The 21,180-nt window shown below is 38.9% G+C and overlaps 1 long non-coding RNA gene across 1 annotated transcript in view; it reads right to left on the minus strand.

Moving 5' to 3' along the window:
- Positions 1–2,987: 2,987 nt before the first annotated feature.
- Positions 2,988–21,180, minus strand: part of LOC113406285 — a 211,354-nt gene continuing 193,161 nt past the window's right edge. Inside the window, exon 4 of the long non-coding RNA XR_003369723.1 lies at positions 2,988–3,055. This is a non-coding gene — a long non-coding RNA (uncharacterized LOC113406285). The remainder of the gene's footprint in view (positions 3,056–21,180) is intronic.

Raw genomic sequence — 21,180 nt, forward strand, 5'->3', positions numbered from 1 at the left:
TAACATGGACTTTTTGTGGTTGACCAGTAGTCCCAAAGAGCAGTGACGTCATGTTGGACCTGAGCCTTGGAGTTGCCTTTGACCAGCCAATCGTTGAGGTACGGGTAAATCTGGATGCCCCGACGCCTGTAAGAGCCCCTGAACCTCCTGCTCAAGAAGACTCTCGTGAGAAGGGTCCCTGAAGTTGATGAAGGCCCACCTCTGTGTCCAGGCTTCCAGGCAAGGAACAGGGTGGGCTGCATCCCTCGACATGAGCCGAGGCTCGACTTCCCGACGAGGGAGATAAGCTGCCCAGCGTTGGTCTTAGCTCACCCCCAGCCCTGTCCTTCCCCTTGCGGGGAGTAGGAGACCATCCTCCACCGGCCTTCAATTTCTTGGCCGGAGCCATGGACGGGGATCGGTGCCGGCTTGTTGACGGCGCAGCACTACGCACCGATGCCGTGGCGCTGGGTGCTGAGTCGGACCTTTGCTCCGGGGCTAGAGGGAGCGCCGACTCCATCAGGAGTGCTCTGAGTCTGATCTCAAGCTCTTAGTCCTAGGTTTAAAGGACTTGCAGATTTGACGCTTATCACTTATGTGCCCTTCACCAAGGCACCTGAGACAGCTACTATGCAGATCACTCACGGGCATGGGCCATTTACAGCAATCGCAGGGGTTAAAGCCTGGGACTAACAAAACTCTAAACTACTGCTAAGGGCTAACTAACTCAACTACTAACTATGTATACTAACTTTACAAGACCTCTAGTTCGTACAAACGAAGCCTAAGCAATGCTAGTAAGAGCAGCGAACGTTCCATGCACCGTCACTGGCGGCAAGAAGGAACTGAGGGTCGGGGAAGCCAGCGGCGCTCCTTATACCGCATCATGTGGGCGTCACTCCAGAGGGCAGCAGAGCCGCTCTCCTACGGATACTACTGAGAGAAAAACTTCCAGCACCGGTGCATGTGGCGAGCACACACACCTAATGTGGAATAGACATGAGCAAGCACTCGAAGAAGAAGTGGTAGATTCTCCAAGATGTCTTCAAATCAAGTCTAGATGCTTTTCTGGAAGATGTGTAACAACAAGTTGTGCTTTAGTCAAAACACAAGTTACTGGGCTTAATACATGGGGGAACTGGATTAAATGTGATATGCAGGTCAGACTAGATGATTTAATGGTCCCTTCTGGCCTTATACATTGTGATTCTTACTCATCGAAGCTACTTAGCGTTACATGATGTTTGCAAGAGGACAAGCCCAAGCATGTGTTGTGCCATGGCTACTGTAATACAAAGTATCTTTGCTTTTGCAGAGATGTAGGTCAGAAACTTCAGGTTAGTTTAAAACATTGCTTTGTACTGCAAATAGTATTCCTAAACTCACATATGTCACGTAATATGATGTCCACATATTGCAGCATAAGCTCTTCTTTACAAGCATACTGTAAAGCATGAGGGGGTTTGATGTATCCCAGTGTGCAAAGATTTTCGTTATGCATCAGGCCAATTTAAAATCAAACCAAAAGGAGAAACAAAACAGCTCTATTCCTTGGACTGTGAGCTTCTCAGGGCAGGGTCTGCCCTGATCGAATGTCTGAAAAATACCTAAGACATCCTAGGCACCCCTTAAGCAAACAATAATAATATCCACATTCCAAGGGAAGGCATACCGTGTTGCTGACATAAACCACAGGAACAGCCATAGATTGCAATATTCACTTGAACTCCATGAATTTCATCCTGCCTGAATAGATTTTTTTTTTTTGGCAACAAAGAGCTAAAGAACACATTATCCATAAATCTATTTTAATTTGAAACAGAAGAGAATGCGTCGGGATTTTTTCCTTAACATGTATTTTAATAAATAAATAAATAAATAAATAAATAAATAAAAATAGCTCTAATTCTTTGATACATTTAATCATTCTGTAAAATTCTAAATTTAAAATGAAATCATCATTTTATATTCAAAGAAGGTCAAGAGAACAGCACTGACATCACAGCGAACGGCAGCCACCGCTTAACGGTTACATCAGTGTTGCTTGTTGCTATGGTGCTTAACCGACTATTGATTTCTGAAAGAAGGTGATTATAAAGCAGCCATATGAACCTCAGTCAGATGACACCACTTCAACACCAAACACTGACATGTGTTACTCCTGTCTTCTGCAAGTTAATTTTATGAATCACTACTTTTGTGATGTTAATATTCCTTTCTAACTTTAAACTTACAGAACTCAACAAAAAGAAAGGCAAGGAGTTAAGGTAGAAGTAAAGGATTTTCATATTGTTTTTAAAAAAGAATGCTTTCAGGGAGCTGATTTTCTTTTGTTTTGGTTTGGTTTTGCTATGTCCCAAAAGACCAAAAAGCATGTATTTCAACTGTTACAAGAATAAGAAGTAGTAACCAGATTAAGAGCCAAATTCTGCTCTTACACTGTTGTGTTAGCCCAAATCAAAGCAGCCATAATGCCAATTTGACCATCCCTTGGGATTCATCTTATGTAATGGAGTCTTCAGCTGGCTAGGAGACTGAAACAACTCTGCCACCCCTCAGAGGAGTGGGGAGGACTGGGGCATCTTTGAGAGAAAGAGGGCATGACAGGATTCCCAGCTGCAAGGAGAGCCAGTTGGATAATAGACAGCCAACATAAATTAGAGAAGATTACTCTCATTTAGACCGAGGACAAGATTGGTGGCCAAATGGCCCCAGAGGCAGCTGGGTGTGAGCCAGAAGGACCACCTATGTGTTTCTTTCCCTACGTTTCAACTGAGGGTCTAACCCATTGGTTTAGCTGGAGATGAACATGGTTTAAAAGTTAGGGCAGAATATGGTTAGAAAACTTTGTTAGAGCCCAATCCTACAGTCCTTACTCACGCAAGTATTCCCATTTAAATCCAGGGGCTACTTCCGCAAGTAAGGAATATTCATGGGTTTTGCAGGATTGGGCCCATATATAGGCAGGTCAAGCTATACAAACTAAGTGCAAAATGGTATTTGTATTTACCTACTTTGGTTGCTTCTGCAAAGCAATCTTCAGTTACAGCCACCCAAAAAGGTCACTCTTCTTACCCTGGAGACAAAGAGGATACCACAATGTCATTGGCAGATCAGTGCTAGCGACAACATCTGAAGCATTTTCATTGTTACCACATTAGCAAGTACAAACATAAATAAAACAACAAATGAATTCAATTGTGTTTAATGGTGAATGACTTTCAGAGAGAGTTAATAAAAACAATAAAGTCACAGGACTGCTGCTTATCAGTACCAGCCAGCGTGAGGCTCTTCGGTTCAACAAGAACAATGTGGTGTTTGGGGGGGGGGGAAGGGAGGGAGAGGAAAAAAATCCCTGAAGATGAGACATCTTTGTTCTCTACCATAAACTTTCTTAATCTTGATGTCTATCAATTTAGTTTCACTTTGAATAATATATGACTCACGTCCTTTGTTTCAGAACCCAGACTTGCTTGAATAGGTCTCTGCTTAGTTAATTATTTTGTGTGTGTTTGTAACCCCTGTAATTCTATTTATGTACTCTCTCTCCTCCCCTCCCCTCTCTTCCCCTTTCCAAAAGATACAGTTCTGGAGCAGATGCATCTTTCATGCTTAATTCAGAAAGTATTTTACTTGTATTTGGGGTGTTTGTGTCCTCTTTTTACACCAAGTGCAGAGGGTTAAGAAGAAAAATGGGTGTCAGTAAAAAATAGAGCAGAAAAGAAGAACAACAGCAAGTGTGTTACAACGTATATCGCTGCATCTTGTGTACTCTCTCTTATGCAAAACACTATGTAATCCTTTAAGAAACATGACAATCTGCCACTTTCTGTTCATGTAATTGGGATCAACATATGGTACAAGAGAAAAGAAAAACATTTGTTTATTAATTTAGATCAAGTTACTAACAGTGTTTAGAATTAATTCCATGTCAATTGACCAAAAGCGTTAATAGAATAAATCTAACATAATTTCACTGAAATGTTGATTTTCTGAACAGTGTGCCGAAGAACACACAATATCTAATATGTTAATTCAGTAGAGACAGACAAATATGCAAGCATTTGCTGATCTTGACAATAAAACATGAAACAGAAACTCAACGAAATTTTGGTGTGTGAAATAATAAGGCTGCATAAAACTTTGTTTCACAAAATTCACACAGTAAAGGTGGGGTCTCTTGGAAGTGTTTGTGAAACTGATCAACTGACAGAGTATGCCATTTCCAGGATCTGGTGCAGCTTTTTGCCATCCATTTCACTCTGGGGTAAAAATCAGAATTTTCACCAAAGCCTTTCAGAAGGAAATTCACTTAATTACCATTTATTTTGCAAAGACAGAATTTTCATAATTACATGTCACCTTTTCACCGCTGAAAAATGACATTTTTAGTAAGACAAAAATGTTTAAAATCAAGATGAAAATGGAAAGTACTGTATTTTGATTTTTTGCTAATTTGCAAAAATTAGAAGAGTTTTTAATACACGTCTAATGAGAAGTTTTACATAGTTCTAATAATAAAATATCGGAGACTAAGGTCCAAGACCTATAAGTGCTTGCAAGCAGTCCCACTGGCTTCAATGGGATTACTTCTGTAAGTAAAGATTTTCTAGATTGAGGCCTGAAAAGACAGGCACAATACTACTGTATAATAGGCAGGTCTCACTTTCACTACACTATGTAAAACATCAAAACCTTGCAAGTAAAATACATGAACGCTGACATACTATTTACTGTTAGAGTCACAGCAATAAAGGTTTTTATTCCACTTTGCTGTAAATGTGATCTTGATCTAGGGTGACCAGATAGAAAATGTGAAAAATCAGGACGGGGTAGGGGGTAATAGGCGCCTATATAAGAAAAAGCCCCGAATATCAGGACTGTCCCTATAAAATCGGGACATCTGGTCACCCTATCTTGATCAGGTTCTTTAAATCTATTTTCATGTTTATCAGTTTTATTGTATCTATTTTCTGGATGGTTCAGGCAAACCTGTGGTATTACACTTTGCAACACAGAATACATTTGCAGGACACAAGTAGACCATATTAAAATTGAATTTTTAAAAAACCAAAGTAGCTGAACATGACTACTTCGAATAAAGTTCTCTCTTGGTAATGTCTCAAATCACATGTAACATTTGCCTATTTTTCTAAACACCTGTGGAGCATATTCAGTACACAGCTACAAAAAAAACCCCAAACTAGTGTTTGCTCAAGGGAGGCGAGCATGGTCTAGCAACTTGAACACAGGGCTGGAAGCTAAGATGATTATTTCAGTTCTACCACTGACTGGGTATGTGATCTTGGGCTTAGGTCTACATTTTCCAAAAAAGACAAGTTTGAGCTGCCTGAGAACCCCAAAACTTTGACATGCAAATTTAGACCCCTATCCTGCAAACATCTGTACACATGAGTAACTTTATGTATGCAGGTAGTCTCACTGACTTTAATGGCACTGCAGACATGAGTAAAGTTACTAACAAGTGTAAGTATTTGCAGGATGGGGATTTTAGTAGACATGATTGAAATGTTTGGCCTTAACCACTCTGCATCTCAGTTTATCCACCGGTGAGACGGGGAGAATGCAGGAAATGCCTATCTTTGCAATGCACTTGGAGATCTTTGGCTAAAAGTTATTTTTTTTAATATAAATTAAAAAAAAAAAAATTAGGGGGGAAAAAAAATAAAAATAAAAAAAAAAAAAAAAAAAAAAACACAGTGCCGGCAACGATTCTCAATGGATTAAGAGCCTGATCCAGTGCCTACTGATGTCAGCGGAAAGCCTCCCATTGATTTCAGTGGGACTTGGATTGGGTTCTGACTAGTCACACTGGCCCTGAGTCTGCTCCCACTGAAGTCAAAATAAGCTTTGCCATTGAGCTCACAGTAGGATTGTACCCTACTAGCTTCATCCTGCAACCTTTACTCACGCGGGTAGTTTCTTCAGTGGGACTAATCGTATCCGTAAGAGCGAGTTGTGTGAGTGCTGCAGGATGGGGCCCAAATTGTGAGTGATGATTATAAAGCTATATTCAATCAATAATCTAAATCAGACATTGAAATCGAGGGGCCTGGGGAAGAAGATTGTACTAATTATACAGTAGTACTCTATAGTACTAGAGCATATGTGGCATTGTACAGAATCCAAAATGTGATGAACAAAGTCCCTCCTCCCTCACATACTGGCTCCCTTGAGTAACTTTACACAGGTGAGTAGTATCTCAATGAGACTTCTCACTTGCAGAAAGTTGCTTACGGGCATAAGTGTTTGCAGGATAAGGGCCAACATCCCTGCCTTGAAGAGCCTACAAGGGATAAATATGATTAGAAACCAAAACCTCTGGGGAAAAACTCCATTTCAATACCTAGAAAGCAGTCTTTCTTTTTAAGACAGTTTCAGAAATCTGATTTAGTATTTATTGATGGATTGATTTTGGTTAGCGACAACTTTAGTTTCACAACTGAATATATTAACTGAACATTTCTGTTTTAATTATTTACTGCAAGGCTTCCTAGAAGCACTGAAATATAAACACCTCAGAACCACAATTGGCATTTTTTAAATTGTGAGGTCCAATAATGGAATAATACAGACTATTTTTTCCTTCAAATCTAACCAAGTTATAGTTAAGTCTAAACAACTAGGCTGATATTTGCCTTCATTATCTATTATCTTTATGATTTTATTTTGTTTTGGAGTGTGGGGGGGAGCTTAGTTTGAAAAAAAAATTAAGGGCTGCAAAGAAGCCAAAAATGAATTAATGTACTTTTATATCCTATTTGTTAATAGTTCAACTTTTTTTTAATTTAGAGAATCTGATGTGCATAATGATTTTGCTAAACAATGACTAGTAAAGAGGTGCTCATAGGCCTTCATCAGAAATGGCCTCTTAAACCAGAGTTGAAGTCTGAGAACCTAAAAAATTTTAAAAATTGAATAACTTAAAGACTACAATATAGAAGTGCTTCCACAATAGTTATCAGGATGGTGATTTTTTTTATTCTGCGATATATATTGACTGTTATGAGATACTGTAGGCGCCATATTCTGACCCAGGTGTCATTATTACCTATTTGGAAAGTGAAATGTAGGTGGAAATGCAAAGTGTGTAAGGCAGGGTGCGTTTATTCACCTGGTCTTTGAAGAAGGGTAGATGGATTGTGCCACAGACAAATGTATAGTGTTTGTATTTGCTGATGTGCTGCTGTTTGGTGGAAGAAGTGAGCTGCTCATATTGCACTTTGAGCATCCAGCAAATTATTAAAAATCAAAGCCCACATGTGGGCACTTTTTATTTTTCTAAAATTGAAATAAAATAAATATCATGAGGATAAAGCTAAGCACTGAAAATTTCCTCCATTTAAAATAATATTATTAAATTTCATTTCTATCACAATGTTGGAAAAGAAACACTCAGTTTTGACCAACATCCCTATACTAACCACAGTTCATGTAAATTTTTTTTAATCAACTATCATATATAATACAAGTACAGCTAACAGGCAAGTTAAGTACACATTGCTTACAGTACAAAATTTGAACTATGGTCATAAGTCTAGCATCTTTCACTGATAGACTGGTTATTTGACTCATATAAATTACTTAGCATAAGAGAGCTACTAGCCCTTTTTGGTTTCTTCAGACTTAAGGACCATAACATGTTCCCAGAAAGTATCAAACCTGTCAAAGGTCCAATCAAATGATAAGAGAACATCTTATAGAATGTTAAGAGAGCAAAATGATCAAATCTTACAGTGCATTTTAGCCTTGCAACGTCTTCACAATTTCTTAAAATGACTCTCCATACATTAGTTAATGCCAACCATTAACCATTTTGAGGCTGTGTTATAAGTATCATCTTGAAACTTGACCTCACATGTAACTGAAGTAGTAATATGAAAGATTCCTCCCCAACCACTATGGAGCAGCCACTGAATCTGTAGTCTTACAGTGTTACTCTGGCAACATTTAAAGACAAAAAAGTGTTACTTTCAGTACCCACAACTGTGAACTCTACCTTTCAAAACTACACACTTCTGAACCCAAAACTACACAATTCTGAACACACTTCCACAACCCACTAGTGCGTGGTGCACTCCTTTTGCGACTTGTGTGCTATTGATTATTTTATTTACTCATTTTTGGTTTAACAGAAACTAACCTTCTAGCTTTCTTGGCTTCAAACATAATATACATATCCACATTTTACAAATGCTCCATTGCGTGATATTTTGCTCTTCACAGTGTCCAACCGTCTGTGCTAGTATCTTTCAGATTCTTGTGAACTTACATTTTGAATCTTTTTTCATGTGAGACAGATAGCACTAGTCTAAACTGTTCTCCCTCCCCCGCCCCCTCTCTCTCATACGTAAAAGTCTTCAGCCTGCCAAGAAATCAGCAATGCAGAAGCTTGCCCATCTTTACAGGGGGAAAAAAGCTACTCTCTCTTACCTTACAACAAAGTGATATCCTTGGTCATGGTCATGTGAAAATATTTTTGAGGTATCCTTTAACAGCCTTTAAATATTGAAGCCTAAAAACAATATTTGCTGTTTTACCTTTGAAGCTTTAACAAAAGCTTTGTTTTAGCATTTATCTTAGTGTGCAATAAGAGTTAATAATCAAATCCATCCCAACCCCCACAAATGTTAAACAAAAAGATAAAAGAAATGCAAATAGCTATTGTCATGGAAAGTTAAAGTACCTGTCTGTATTTTTAAGTGAAAACTATTATCTCTATCAATCAAAATTTAAGAATACAATAGCGCTAATCACACAAGGTGCTTTGACTGAGGTACTTTTCCTCATAAAAAGTTTTTTTTTTTAAACCAGCGTATAAAAGTAATATACTTACAATTAGATATGGTATTTGTAATTTTGTTATTAAAAACCCTCACCAGTCTTATTGTTAACAAATGCTTCTGAGTCTGTAGGCTGATTTGCACCCAAGAAGACCAAAGTCCCTACATATTTTAATAAGATTGATGAAATTTTATTCAGATGCTCACATTTTCCAACATGTGGTGGAACAGCACACTCTTCTGTTTGAGACGAGTTACTCAAATGAAGGAAATAGTTAATTGGTAACCAAAACTGCTACTGGCCTTGATACACATTTTCCACATTTCTCCAAATACTCTATGTATTACAGCACTCTGCTTTGAAGATGTGCCCTTTGTCATTTTTTTTCTTTGTTTTTGGTATAAATTCTCCCTCATTTGACTCTGAAAAGGAAACTGACATTCTATTACTATTAAAGCATGCACTGTATATACAGTAGAATGCACTGTACAAGCACACTGCACGGATTTTCTAGAAAGTCATTTTTAAAACTAATTTGTTCAGACGGAATCAGAAACGGAGCTGTAGAGTTAATAAGTACGAGAGCAAGCGACAGTAATTACATCTATATTAAAAGAGCTGGAGATTAAAATGCCTATAGTAAACAGTTAACCTAGGATGCCATTATGCAAACTGTTCTCATGGAAGGATGTCTCCCACACTGAGCAGCAATAGGACTGTCATTTTTCCCCCTGCAATATCAGGTTCCCTACTCTATAGTCCTGGTACTCTGCATCATGGCTAACATCTCTAGTGTGCTATTAATATCAATGACGAGACTATTCAATTTCCACAAAGAAAAACCTTCCTATTACAGCACAGACATTCTGGTGAGGACCCTTGCTTGGGAGACAATAAAGACAAGAGTTTCTTGCTGCTTTTACAGTTCTGTGTTGCACATTGTTTGAAAGCTTTCGGCAAACAATGGAAGCATTATCTTCAGGATAGTTACAAAACAGGATTTGTTAGTACAAAGAATAAAGCTAAACTCTTTTCCCCCTGCCCCCCTCCCCAAAAAAACCTGTCTATTGCAATACAGTATTTAGCTCTACGTTCAAAGGTACACTCCAGAAGCACCTGTATTCTTGATCTAATTCACTGCAATAAACGACCTCAGCTGACCAGGACTGCTTTAAGGAGGACTGGACAATAAATAATATCAAGCATTTTGTGCATTTATAAAGAGGAAGAGAAACAAACGTATCATATTTTAATGAAGTACAAACTTACCCATTAATGAGGAGGAGCAAGGCTTTGAGCTGTACAATAATTCCCAACCAACTGCAGAAAGTTGAGAGTTTGAAAACACGAAAGCACTTTAACTATCCAGGCTTTCTGTGCTTCAATACTGGCTGCAGTGTAAGGAAGCAGGACTGAAGGTATGTGGTCTAAACACAACAAAAGCCACTGCCTTACTCTAGATTAAATATGCAGGAAGAGGCCCCTTTGCATAAACACAAACACTCAGCAAATGAGTAACTGGCTCAAATCAGACGCCTGCTGTGCATTCTACCTGTCCTGATCTCTGACAAGCTACACAGCCTGTTTAAGGGGATAGTAGCTAAAAAAGCACACAGCTAAATTCTGTGCTCACATAATACTAAATAATAACAGCAATAATCAATATGAATCATATTAATTTCTAATCTAGGAACTGTTCTGGCAAAATAAAATAAAATAAATTATTTGTCAGCCCCACGTTGGCTTTACCACATACCTCACCAAAACAGAAACAGACCAAAACACCACCTGAAAATTCATTTTCACTCCTAATAAAAATTCATTAGAATTCCAATCCATTCTTTTCCTAAAAGGGGACTTAAAATTAATAGGGAACAGTCACTGTTGAGTTATTACATAAAATCTGAATTTCCACGATCTGTGCTGTCCCTCTATTTTCTGTTTTGTACATAAAAGACATTTCACATACAAAGTATAGTTTTAATTATTATAAGTTTAATACACTCCTGTTTACTAGTTACGTGGGGGAAAGGAAGAAATTTCTGAAGATTTTTTTTTTAAATGTCATTTCTAAAATAGTCCTCATAAAAGTATCTCAAAAATATATTTACTTCCAAAAACAACTAAAATTACTAAAGACCATGTTTCCCACCAAACACCCCTAAGCATTTATTATTGCAATTAAATATACATAACGTAATGCCATAATGTATTCTCGTTTCCAGAGAAAATAAATATGTTCTAGTCGCATTCATCCTTATACCCCAAGAATAGAATCAGAAAGCAAAATTTTTAAGCAACTGGAATTCACTAGGGTCCCTTCTTAACTTAAGGAGTCAAATCACATTGACCTTTTATTGTAAGTCCTAGCTACATGTTGGTTTTAGTAATTTAATTATTTTTTAATAACTTGCAGTATTAAACGATTGCTATTGAAACATAAATAAGATTATACTCCCCTGCCTTCTTTTCTAATGCTGCAGACTACAGGGTGATATGTACTGTACACTACTGCCCTATGTTCCGTACCTAAATTTCATTCTGAAAGATCACTTACACAAAAAAGAGGATTTGGGCTTAAAAAGAGGCACCATATATTCGCTTGGATTCCAAAGCATGCAGCACGGCTGATTTGGTAGGATATTGGATTCCACTAACGATTCTAGTGAGGAACAAGCACTTTTCATTTGACTAACCTATTTTATTAGCCTTCCTTGCACTCCTGTAGCATGAGGGGAGGAGGGAAGAGACAGTTTTTACTTTCTCTTGCATAAATTCACGATCAGAGCAAAAAGAAAAATAAAATTACTATCATGAGCCAGTAAAGTCTAACAGGATAAAAAAATCCTCCATGAAGGGATCCCACAAGAAATTTTAGAACCCCTATATTGTTCACTATTTTTGCATTGAAATGACCTTCCAAATAAGGTGTTAGATAATACGGTTCACACAGACGATAGTGATCTAACCTTGATGCAAATAAACCATAGAACAAAATTTAATCAGTATATCACTGTGTAAAAGCCTTTGTCCATCCCAATGGAGCTTCTAATGACTGTTTTGGCAGTTCTGGCTGGTAGTTATGCCTCCCTGCTCATATATATCTCATACTGGTTGAGCAGGCTAATGGAACTGCTGTTAGTGGAATCCAATATTAATGCTCTGTATCGTGCAAAACTAGATGCAACTGAATATATTATACAATTATAGGTAGTATCTAATTCCATAAGTATTAGATACTGGACTCTAAATTAATATTTTAATAAGGAAAGTGAAATAAATACCACATTTCAGGTAAGGTGTCTATGCATTCTGGATCTGCCAGTCTTCCTGATGTAAGACTGCTCTATACTGAAGCAAACAGAAAAGACATAGGACTCTGACAAAAATCTGTAGGCAAGCCTTAGATGCTGAGTGACACATACTGATGCACAGAGTCAAAGATGTCATCTTCATGCAAGCTTCACTAACTATAAGCTTGAGAGAAAATGAAGCAAAAAAAAAAAAAGTGTGTGTGGGGTGGAGGGAATGGAGTAAGACCTCCAGAAAATAAACAGGGTGTACAGTTTCAAAGGCTACAGACACAGACATTTCATTGTTCAAGCCAATTATCAGTGGAAAATAATAACAACAGATGGATTCAGAGTCACTGACTTTTCATATGCACTTCATCTCTGCACAACAGATGATGAAATGCGAGAGCTATCTCAAAAAGGCAAAACATCTTTCAGTAAAAGAACTCTATACTCCAGATGGGGACCTTCTAAGGCAGCTGATTATCTTCTTATAATGTTGTAAGATAGACTTACTAAAACATTTCAAGAACTGATCAGATAGGATGAGTACAATGGCATCATTATTAGAAGTAGTCTCTTCAGATTTGTGACTAAAAACAGTCAGAAATTTCAATAAGGTTAGAACTGTATGTTTCTTGTTTTCACATCAAGTACTCTTGGTTCCAAATAAAGGGCCCGATCCCATAGTTTCCAGGCTGGGAAGGAATTCAATGAGACTTCTGCCTGAGCAGAATAGTGCAGGATTGGGCACACCACTCGGGAGTCTGTGTACAGCAAAAAATAAAACTCTCTCCTAATAAACACAGGTACTACTCACGTGAATAAGGTGGACTTCTACCAGTGTGCTCCTCACTCACAGAAAAGAAGAGATTAAGCATATTTAAAATTATTTTGATAGTTTCCAATGTAATTGTTAAACATATAGGGACCTGATTCTTTGCCTATGTACCTACAGTGAAGTAAATCAGGAATAAACCCAACCAAGTCAATGGAATTACACTGGCATATAACGGGTGTAATAAAAGCATCAGGCCTGTAGACTGTAAATCTTACTTAAGAAACCTCTTAAAACAAGTCATCTTTTATGGGAAATAAAGCATAATTTGCTTTCAAAGGGAAATAACAAATATATGTAAATTTTGGTGGTTCCGGTGATAAGCAGTTCCAACAAATGTCACATAAACATCCAGTTAAGAACCACCTACCTATCATAACCATCTCCCACTCAACCTGAATACCACAAAGTATGTGTTTTTGATAACATGAATCAGGTACACCACAATTTCAAAACCTAAAATAAGTAATGGAAACATTAGCTCATTAATCTTTAAGACAACATTTCTTTATTGCAAGAACACTACATAACTAGAAGATTTAAAAAAAAATTAGTTCGCCCTTTCTGCAGTTCATTCTCCAAAACACACAAGGAAAAATCAATATTCCAAAGGGTGCTGGGTGCGGAACACACACACACACACACACACACAAAACCTGCCCCTATTGCTAACTTATTTCAGAAGTCAAAAACTATTTTTAAGCACAATTCTGTTGACTCAACAAATTTAAAATCATGTAAAGGAGGGAATGGAAGTGAAAAAGCACAGTATTCCCCATCTTTGCAATGCACTTTGTCAAAAGTGCATTCAGAGGGGAACACACAAGCACAGAGAAAATTTTGCCTAAGGCAAAATTCTGCAACTGCTTTAAGAAGCAAACAAGTACACAAAAGATGTGTAATACAACCATCTGGCTCTGCTCATGCTATATCAATAATCTCCAAAGTTTATCCCCACCTCCTTAACCAGCCCACACTGATGCCACAAAACCAAATGGCATCACTTATGCTTCCTGCCCATCACATTTTAAAATGGTATTTAATATGCCTACAGTACATTTTTGCATTTAATCAATTTCATAAAGGAAAAAAAATATTTTAGCTTCTCGCGTTATTAGTTCTGCTTTTTATACTTATTGGGAGCTGCAAAACCACCAAGAAAGTCCTTGCGGTAAAGGCACTCTCATATCAAACACACTGTGTCAGGTATCTGGATAACGTACTGGTCAAAATTTCAATCTCATCTCTTCTCTAGTTTTCTGTCACAGAGTGAAAATCGAGAGGGTGAAGAAGGTTGCGCCCAACAAAATCACCTGCTCAAGAAATATGGGTACACCTCTACCCTGATATAATGCGACCCGATATAACACGAATTTGGATATAACGTGGTAAAGCAGCACTCCGGGGGGGGGGGAGGGGCTGCGCGCTCTGGTGGATCAAAGCAAGTTCGATATAACGCGGTTTCACCTATAACGTGGTAAGGTAAGATTTTTTGGCTCCCGAGGACAGCGTTATATCGGGGTAGAGGTGTATGTTGTATCTGATTTTGGATTGGATTCTGGATTTTGTCTCCAAATGGGATGTGAGAGAAGAAAATGTGGGGAAAGGAAACTAAATATTATTCACATTTTTCCATCTAGGATTTCAGATATTTGCACCAACTATTTTAAACTGCCCACAGTCAAGGAATCAGCTTGCTGTATGCCATTGCAGAAATTAATATTTACCTGTAGAGGTGTGAGGCGAGAAGATTGGAACATCACAGTACAAGTTTTTCCCTTCCTGATGGGCGGGCATAGGCACATCTTTGGGCTGGTCCACACTAACCCCCCACTTCGAACTAAGATACGCAACTTCAGCTACGTTATTCACGTAGCTGAAGTCGAACTATCTTAGTTCGAACTTACCGCGGGTCCACACGCGGCAGGCAGGCTCCCCCGTCGACTCCGCGTACTCCTCTCGCGGAGCAGGAGTACCGGCGTTGACGGCGAGCACTTCCGGGATCGATCCGGGATCGATTTATTGCATCTAGACAAGACGCGATAAATCGATCCCAGAAGATCGATTGCTTACCGCCGGACCCGGAGGTAAGTATAGATGTACCCTTACATTACTTACTAGATAGAATGGATCCCAGAAAGCAGCACTGTAGTATGTGCACAGCACTGGGTGAAGATATCCTCTCGTGACAGTAAAGGTAAAAAATGGGTTAAAAAAAAAAAAAAAGTATAGCACCACAAGCTCATAAAGGAGGGTTCCTCTCTGACTGTACTCTCCCCATGTTCTGCTCATTATCCTGTCCCAGACATCTGATACAGGCCACCAACATGCTGGGCTTTTTCACCGATGACCTTCATATCATGTATTATGAAGCCTCCTCTTACACAACTTGCCACAACATAGGAAAAGGTTGTGTGTTCTCGCAAACATGGCCCCCTCACAACACACAGTCGCTCACACACTCCCATTTGCCAGCCTCCTCTGTCCATCCTCACAAAGCACTGATCTTTCTGTGCATACCACAACATGCCCAGCTAAAACCCACTTCAGTAAAAGAATTGTTTGAGTATGGCTGGTGTGGTTTCAACTATATGTTCAATATCTCCTGAATCTACTGGGAAGAGGGATAAAAGATGCAAATGTTTGATAGCTGGAACAAGTGCTTTGGTGCCCGAACACGCCCTATCATGAATACAAGCAACAGCCATCTCTCCTAAACGCAACTCCTGAGAGGCGTCTAGCACCCCCAACTCCCACTGAGGGGCATGGGAGTTGAAGGCATTCAGCAATTTACAATTGAATTCAGTATCACTCAGGCCCATTCAGAAGAGGACGTGGATGGAGGTAGAAACAGTACACAGCGCATTTCGTGCACAACGTGGTTGCGGCACAGCATCATTTATGCTGCCTAAGCAGGCCCCTCTTATCCGAAGGTAGGTTTGGGGCCCTACGTGTTTAACTGAAAGAACAGTTCGCTTTTGTTTGGGGTTTATTGTGTTCTTTAGGGAAAAATCACCATTGTAACCATAATGATTCATACTGTGAAAGCTTGACATAAAAATGGTACCAAAAACAATACTTCAAAGGTATTTACAGAGCACCAGTCACCGCAGTATTGAGGTGCTGACTCAAAGCTCTTATTTTTAATTGACTGTCTTTCTAGAATGACATACCCAAGTCAAAATTCTGTTCAGTGTTAAAAATGCTGCTCTAAACCAAATATAATGTGCTTTCTGAAGGAAAAAACAACCACCGCCACCAAGAATACACCACTTCTCTGCTTCCTGACAGTCCTGACTCAGGCAAAATGCCGTATGGAGCATATGTAACAGAGGCAACATTTGACCCTCTAGCAATAGACTTCCTATCCATGGTTTTCGATTTTCAGAGTGAGACTACTGACTGAAACAAGCTTAGCACAGCTCTCAAACACTCAGCCAGAGGGAGGCTCCCTCTTAGTTAATCTAGTAGAGCTGATGCCCATAGACCACAAGAAGTCTCTGGTTTGAGTAACAAGTGTGGTTATCTGCAGGACACACACAGCGAATCCAGCCACCGGATGGGGGACTGCACTAATTGCTTAAGTCTGCTCTAGTGTCTGGCCATCAGTTGGCAGGCACAAACACATGGCTGCCTACCAGGCATAGGTTAGCACAGCTGGAGCCAGATGACTAACTATTAAAGATATTCTTCCAGTGGCAGCATCTGGCTCCTTGGCATGCTCCATGTACAGTCGAGCGGGTTGTTTCAGAGACGTCTCTCTAGCTCTGTCTTGCAAAGCGGTTAGGCTGCTGTGGAGCCGCATGGACTATTTTGTCCTCCTTTAAAAGGTGAAGTGAAAAGCTTTTCACCTGCCAAGACAGAGGTTTTGGTATCTGATTTCACGTGCAACTGTTGATGACACCACTGACACCTAACGCAGAACAAGAAATCCAGCTGCTTAGGTATAAGAGCAGTCATTGTTCAGTGGAGGAGAAACACAAACCCTAAGCACTCATGACCTTGGTACGGAGGCAAATGGGATTATTTTCTTTGGAAATAAATATATTTATATTAGTTAAGTCTGTACCTATATTCAGGCTATCAATCTGGGATCATGAACACTTTGTTAATTTTTTTAAAATCCTTTTCAGTTTGATTTTAATACAAGATGTCTCTGACTTGACTGTACAACTTCTTTGTAAGAATTAATAACAGTCTTCCACAAACCTAGGCCTGGGTGAACGGCTCAGTGAACTAATCCACACCTGGTCTATGTAAAAACGGGCTCATATTTTCCAAACAGAAATAAACCCCCTTTATATGAACCAGGTTTGGATCCAACGGCTAAACTATTCCCACATTCTACACCGGCTTTTACTATGATTAAGGAAAGAGGTGGTGCTTAGTGGGTGCACATGGATGTCTGCAGACACAACATCTCCTTCCTGAGGGCCAGTCACATATCAGGAACAATTCTAAAACAGAATTAAACTCTGTGGGGCAATTCTACCCTAAATGATACTTGCTGCAAATGCAGAGTAACCGCCATTTTACGTACAGCAGTATAGCAGAGAAGAATTTGGCCTGGTCTCTTTTCTCTTCCCAAGAAAAATTAAGCCTGTAATGCAAAATGACTGAGAACTACAAGCTGCCCATGCCAAAATACAATATTAATGTGTGCAAAGATTAATTTAGAGGAATACAAAGTCTAACTAAAACATCATAAGACCTTAAAATAATGCTTTGCGTTCAATTCCTGCGCATTTTTCGAAACCACCGAAACATAATGAAATTTTACTTTAAACATAGCATTTATAACTCATGTCAGGCTCTTAAAGTAACTTGGACCACACGCTAGGAAAATGTACTTTCTTGTACATTTGCACAGCTTACAAATTGAGGAGCATATATTGCCTTCCATCCACAGACAGAACTCCCATTGGCACAGACAAAGGTTCTGTGCATGGATCAAAGACAATACATGTACCTAAGAATATTATTTTTTTTTTTAATAAATTGGCAAAAAAGTAGAACCCAACGGCTAGTTTATTTTTGTTGCCTTCACGGCACTTTTTCTACCTTCTCCCACTTATTTCACAAGTGCTCCACTAGAAATCTTTGTGGCAAGGATTATGTCATACTGTCACAAGATCAGGTGTGAAGTATAGGTATGAATAAATATATATCCACAACCACATTTAATTTTCAGTGGTTGGGCATCAAGGGACAAAGACGTTTTTATGCAGAAGTATTAACCAAGAGTTTAATTTTAAATGGTCTGGATTTAAAAAAAGCAATAACTACATACAGTGTGGGCCTAAAAGAAACAAAAAACTCTCTCCCTCCCCTACTTTCGGAAAAAGCAATTCAGAGTTTTAAAAATTACTGCTCTTTATATTAAAAATACAGTGTGCTTGATTATTTCTTCTTTTAAGTCACTGATACCATGCAGGATAATTGTACTTTATGCATTGGTAATAAAAACTCTTCACTGAAAATAAATATATACTTTACAGTAATCAGGAAGGAACTATTTTGGTACCTTTTCATGAGTAGCCATTTACTTTGGCACTGAATTGCAGCATGTAGGAAAGAACACAAGAAAAACTAGACTCTAAAATGAATATACAGAGAGACAAATTTAAAGCAGCCTTCTTGTGTTCTGACATAAGAATATAAAAATGACACGAGCAAGAAAAGATTAGTTTACATACTTTTCAATCACAGCTGCCGCTCAGAAACCAAGATACCTTTAAAATGACATTCTAAGGAAACAGATACAGTGTGGCTGCAGCAATGGCTAGATATAGTTAACATGAAATTAAAAGGGCACTTTTTATTTACATACTTCATACAGCCCTGAGCTGCGGCACAATTACGACAAGATTTTTAGCATGATTAATTTAGAAATAATCTACTGATAAATAAGAGTGCACTGCAAAGGATTTTGCAGAGCAAATTTTTATCACCAGCCTTAGATGTCAAAATACAGTTTCAGGGACAGGGAAAGAGCAAGCTACATCTTCTTAGTTAATGTTTAATTGGGTGCTAAAGATTCCTTATCCAGGACCTCTGAACCATCACTGACAGCCTCACAGTGTGTCCCTATCTCTGCAAAGGATGCAGGCCCTGTCTGTATAAACCAAAATAACATTAAATTTAATCAAACCATTCAATTAATAAATCACTTGAGTGGTCACTGCAGCCCAAGTCCTGTGTAATTTCATAATTTTAAAAATATTTGCACTCTGCAACCACTGAGATTGGCTGCAAGGTTCCATAATACACACTTAACACTTGAGTTGGAGAACAAATTTATTTAATAAATGCAGAGCTAAGTGCAATAATGCCGCACCACTCAAACTGCCAAATCACTTAGAGCATCTTGGGAGAAAAAGCAAATATACTTTTTCACGATTTAAATGTATGTCACTGCTATAGCTGGATTCTCAGGAAACCCACCTGATTTTCTGCATTTGCTCTGTCACAAATTGTCAGTTGACCTAGCTAGTCTGAAGGGCAACTGAAATAGGGGCTGGGGAATCAAGATCACCAAGACAAAGACACATATCCTTTGCCTTTTTGCAGTGCACTCAACTGATCTTCTTCCATTCTCTCCTTTGATCTGTGCCCCATTTCACTACCCTTTCCCGTTCTCCTCCCTGCCTCACTGTTCTTCCCTTTTTGAAACTCTCCAACTCTTCTTTCAATAAACCTCATTGCTCTCCTAACACCAAGCCCACTCCATTGGTCCAGTCCTCATGTCTGCACCTCTCTTCCCATCACACACTGCTCCCTCATCCCATTTCTCCCCAAGCCCACTTTTTGAACATCGTGTTACGCATGGCGGTGGCAAAGAAAGCCACTGTAAATAGAGCAGGAGAGGGAAAAGGAGAACAACAGAAGAGAGGCATTTCATCAGGCCAAGGAGAGCTCAACAATTTCCAATGATAGCAATGGAAGTTCCTTAGCTCCATGAAAAAAGAAAGAGTCATGGGCAAACTGGTTTGCATCCGTATTCCCTGATATAGGATTCAGCCTTCTAATGAAAGTAAAATGGTTACATCTGCAGGCCCCCTGCATGTAAGAAAGTCATGCTAGCACCATGAGTGAGAGAGAGGTTGGATTATTTATTAACCAGATAGTGGCCTTAAATGAAGAGATAAGACAAACCAATAGATTCCCTCACCCAGCCTTTGGGCCCGAGTTGTGTGCACTAATATAGAGTTCACATTCATTCATGTATAATGCAGCTTTAAGATTCTTGAAGACTTTTTGGTACTAAAGTAGAGCCATATTTCACACACACACACACACACACACTTTTTCAGGATAGTTCTTGGTGATCATTCTAATTGTTTCCAGTGCAAAGTAATACAGGGAAGTTTTCATTATAATATACTTCCTCAAGCCAATGGATGCACCTCTACATTCACCGCCCTGACAAATAGTACAGCTCTTGAAAGTCTGTTTATATTAGTTTTATGGACTTATTCTACTGCTTAAATCAGGTCTCATTAAAATTGCCATCTACACGAGTATGCCCACTGGGAAATCTACATGCCAGAGCTACTCCAGTTCCATGGGCAGTGCGCAAAGGGGACTGCATATTGCAAAACAGCTGGAGGGGGAGGGGGAGGAGAAACAGGAGGACTTCAGGATAGCAAACAAGTTACTCCTCATTCTCCTGTGAATTCAACCAGTACAGCTTTTACTTATGTACTGCAAAAGCATCCATGAAAAAATATGCTATGTCAAGACATCAGAAGGAAAAGTAGGTGTCCCTCACAAGGCCAAATCTGGCTTCAAACTCCCACTTTATCATTGGAATGACAAGCTAATATGCAAACACTGCACCCGACCACCGACACTAACCACTGATCTGCACACTGGCCCTTCAGTTTAATTTTTAATAGTAAAAGTACTTAAATCTTAGTATAAATTTATTAATGTTCAAATGAATACAATTAAAAGCCATCATTTCATCTTTGTTTTCTTCTGTGTTAATGACCTGGAAGATCTCTTTGTCATTTGTATGAGCAAGGATTATTGCTAATATATTCAAAAACAGTTGTTTGGGCAAAGAAGTAAAAATCTTTGATGATGAAATGTAAAGTAAGGGGACTAATGAATAATATATCTTCTGATTTTTGTTCTGCTGTGATACATATAATGATATATAAAATGTTCATTTATTATCACCACATCTCCTAGGAAGCAGACATGCCAATTGCTCTGTGTGTGTGTGTGTGTGTGTGTGTGTGTGTGTGTGTGTGTGTGTGT

The sequence above is a fragment of the Terrapene carolina genome, unplaced genomic scaffold (assembly GCF_002925995.2).
Source record: "Terrapene carolina triunguis isolate 2854851 unplaced genomic scaffold, T_m_triunguis-2.0 Scaffold89, whole genome shotgun sequence".
Taxonomy (NCBI): domain Eukaryota; kingdom Metazoa; phylum Chordata; order Testudines; family Emydidae; genus Terrapene; species Terrapene triunguis.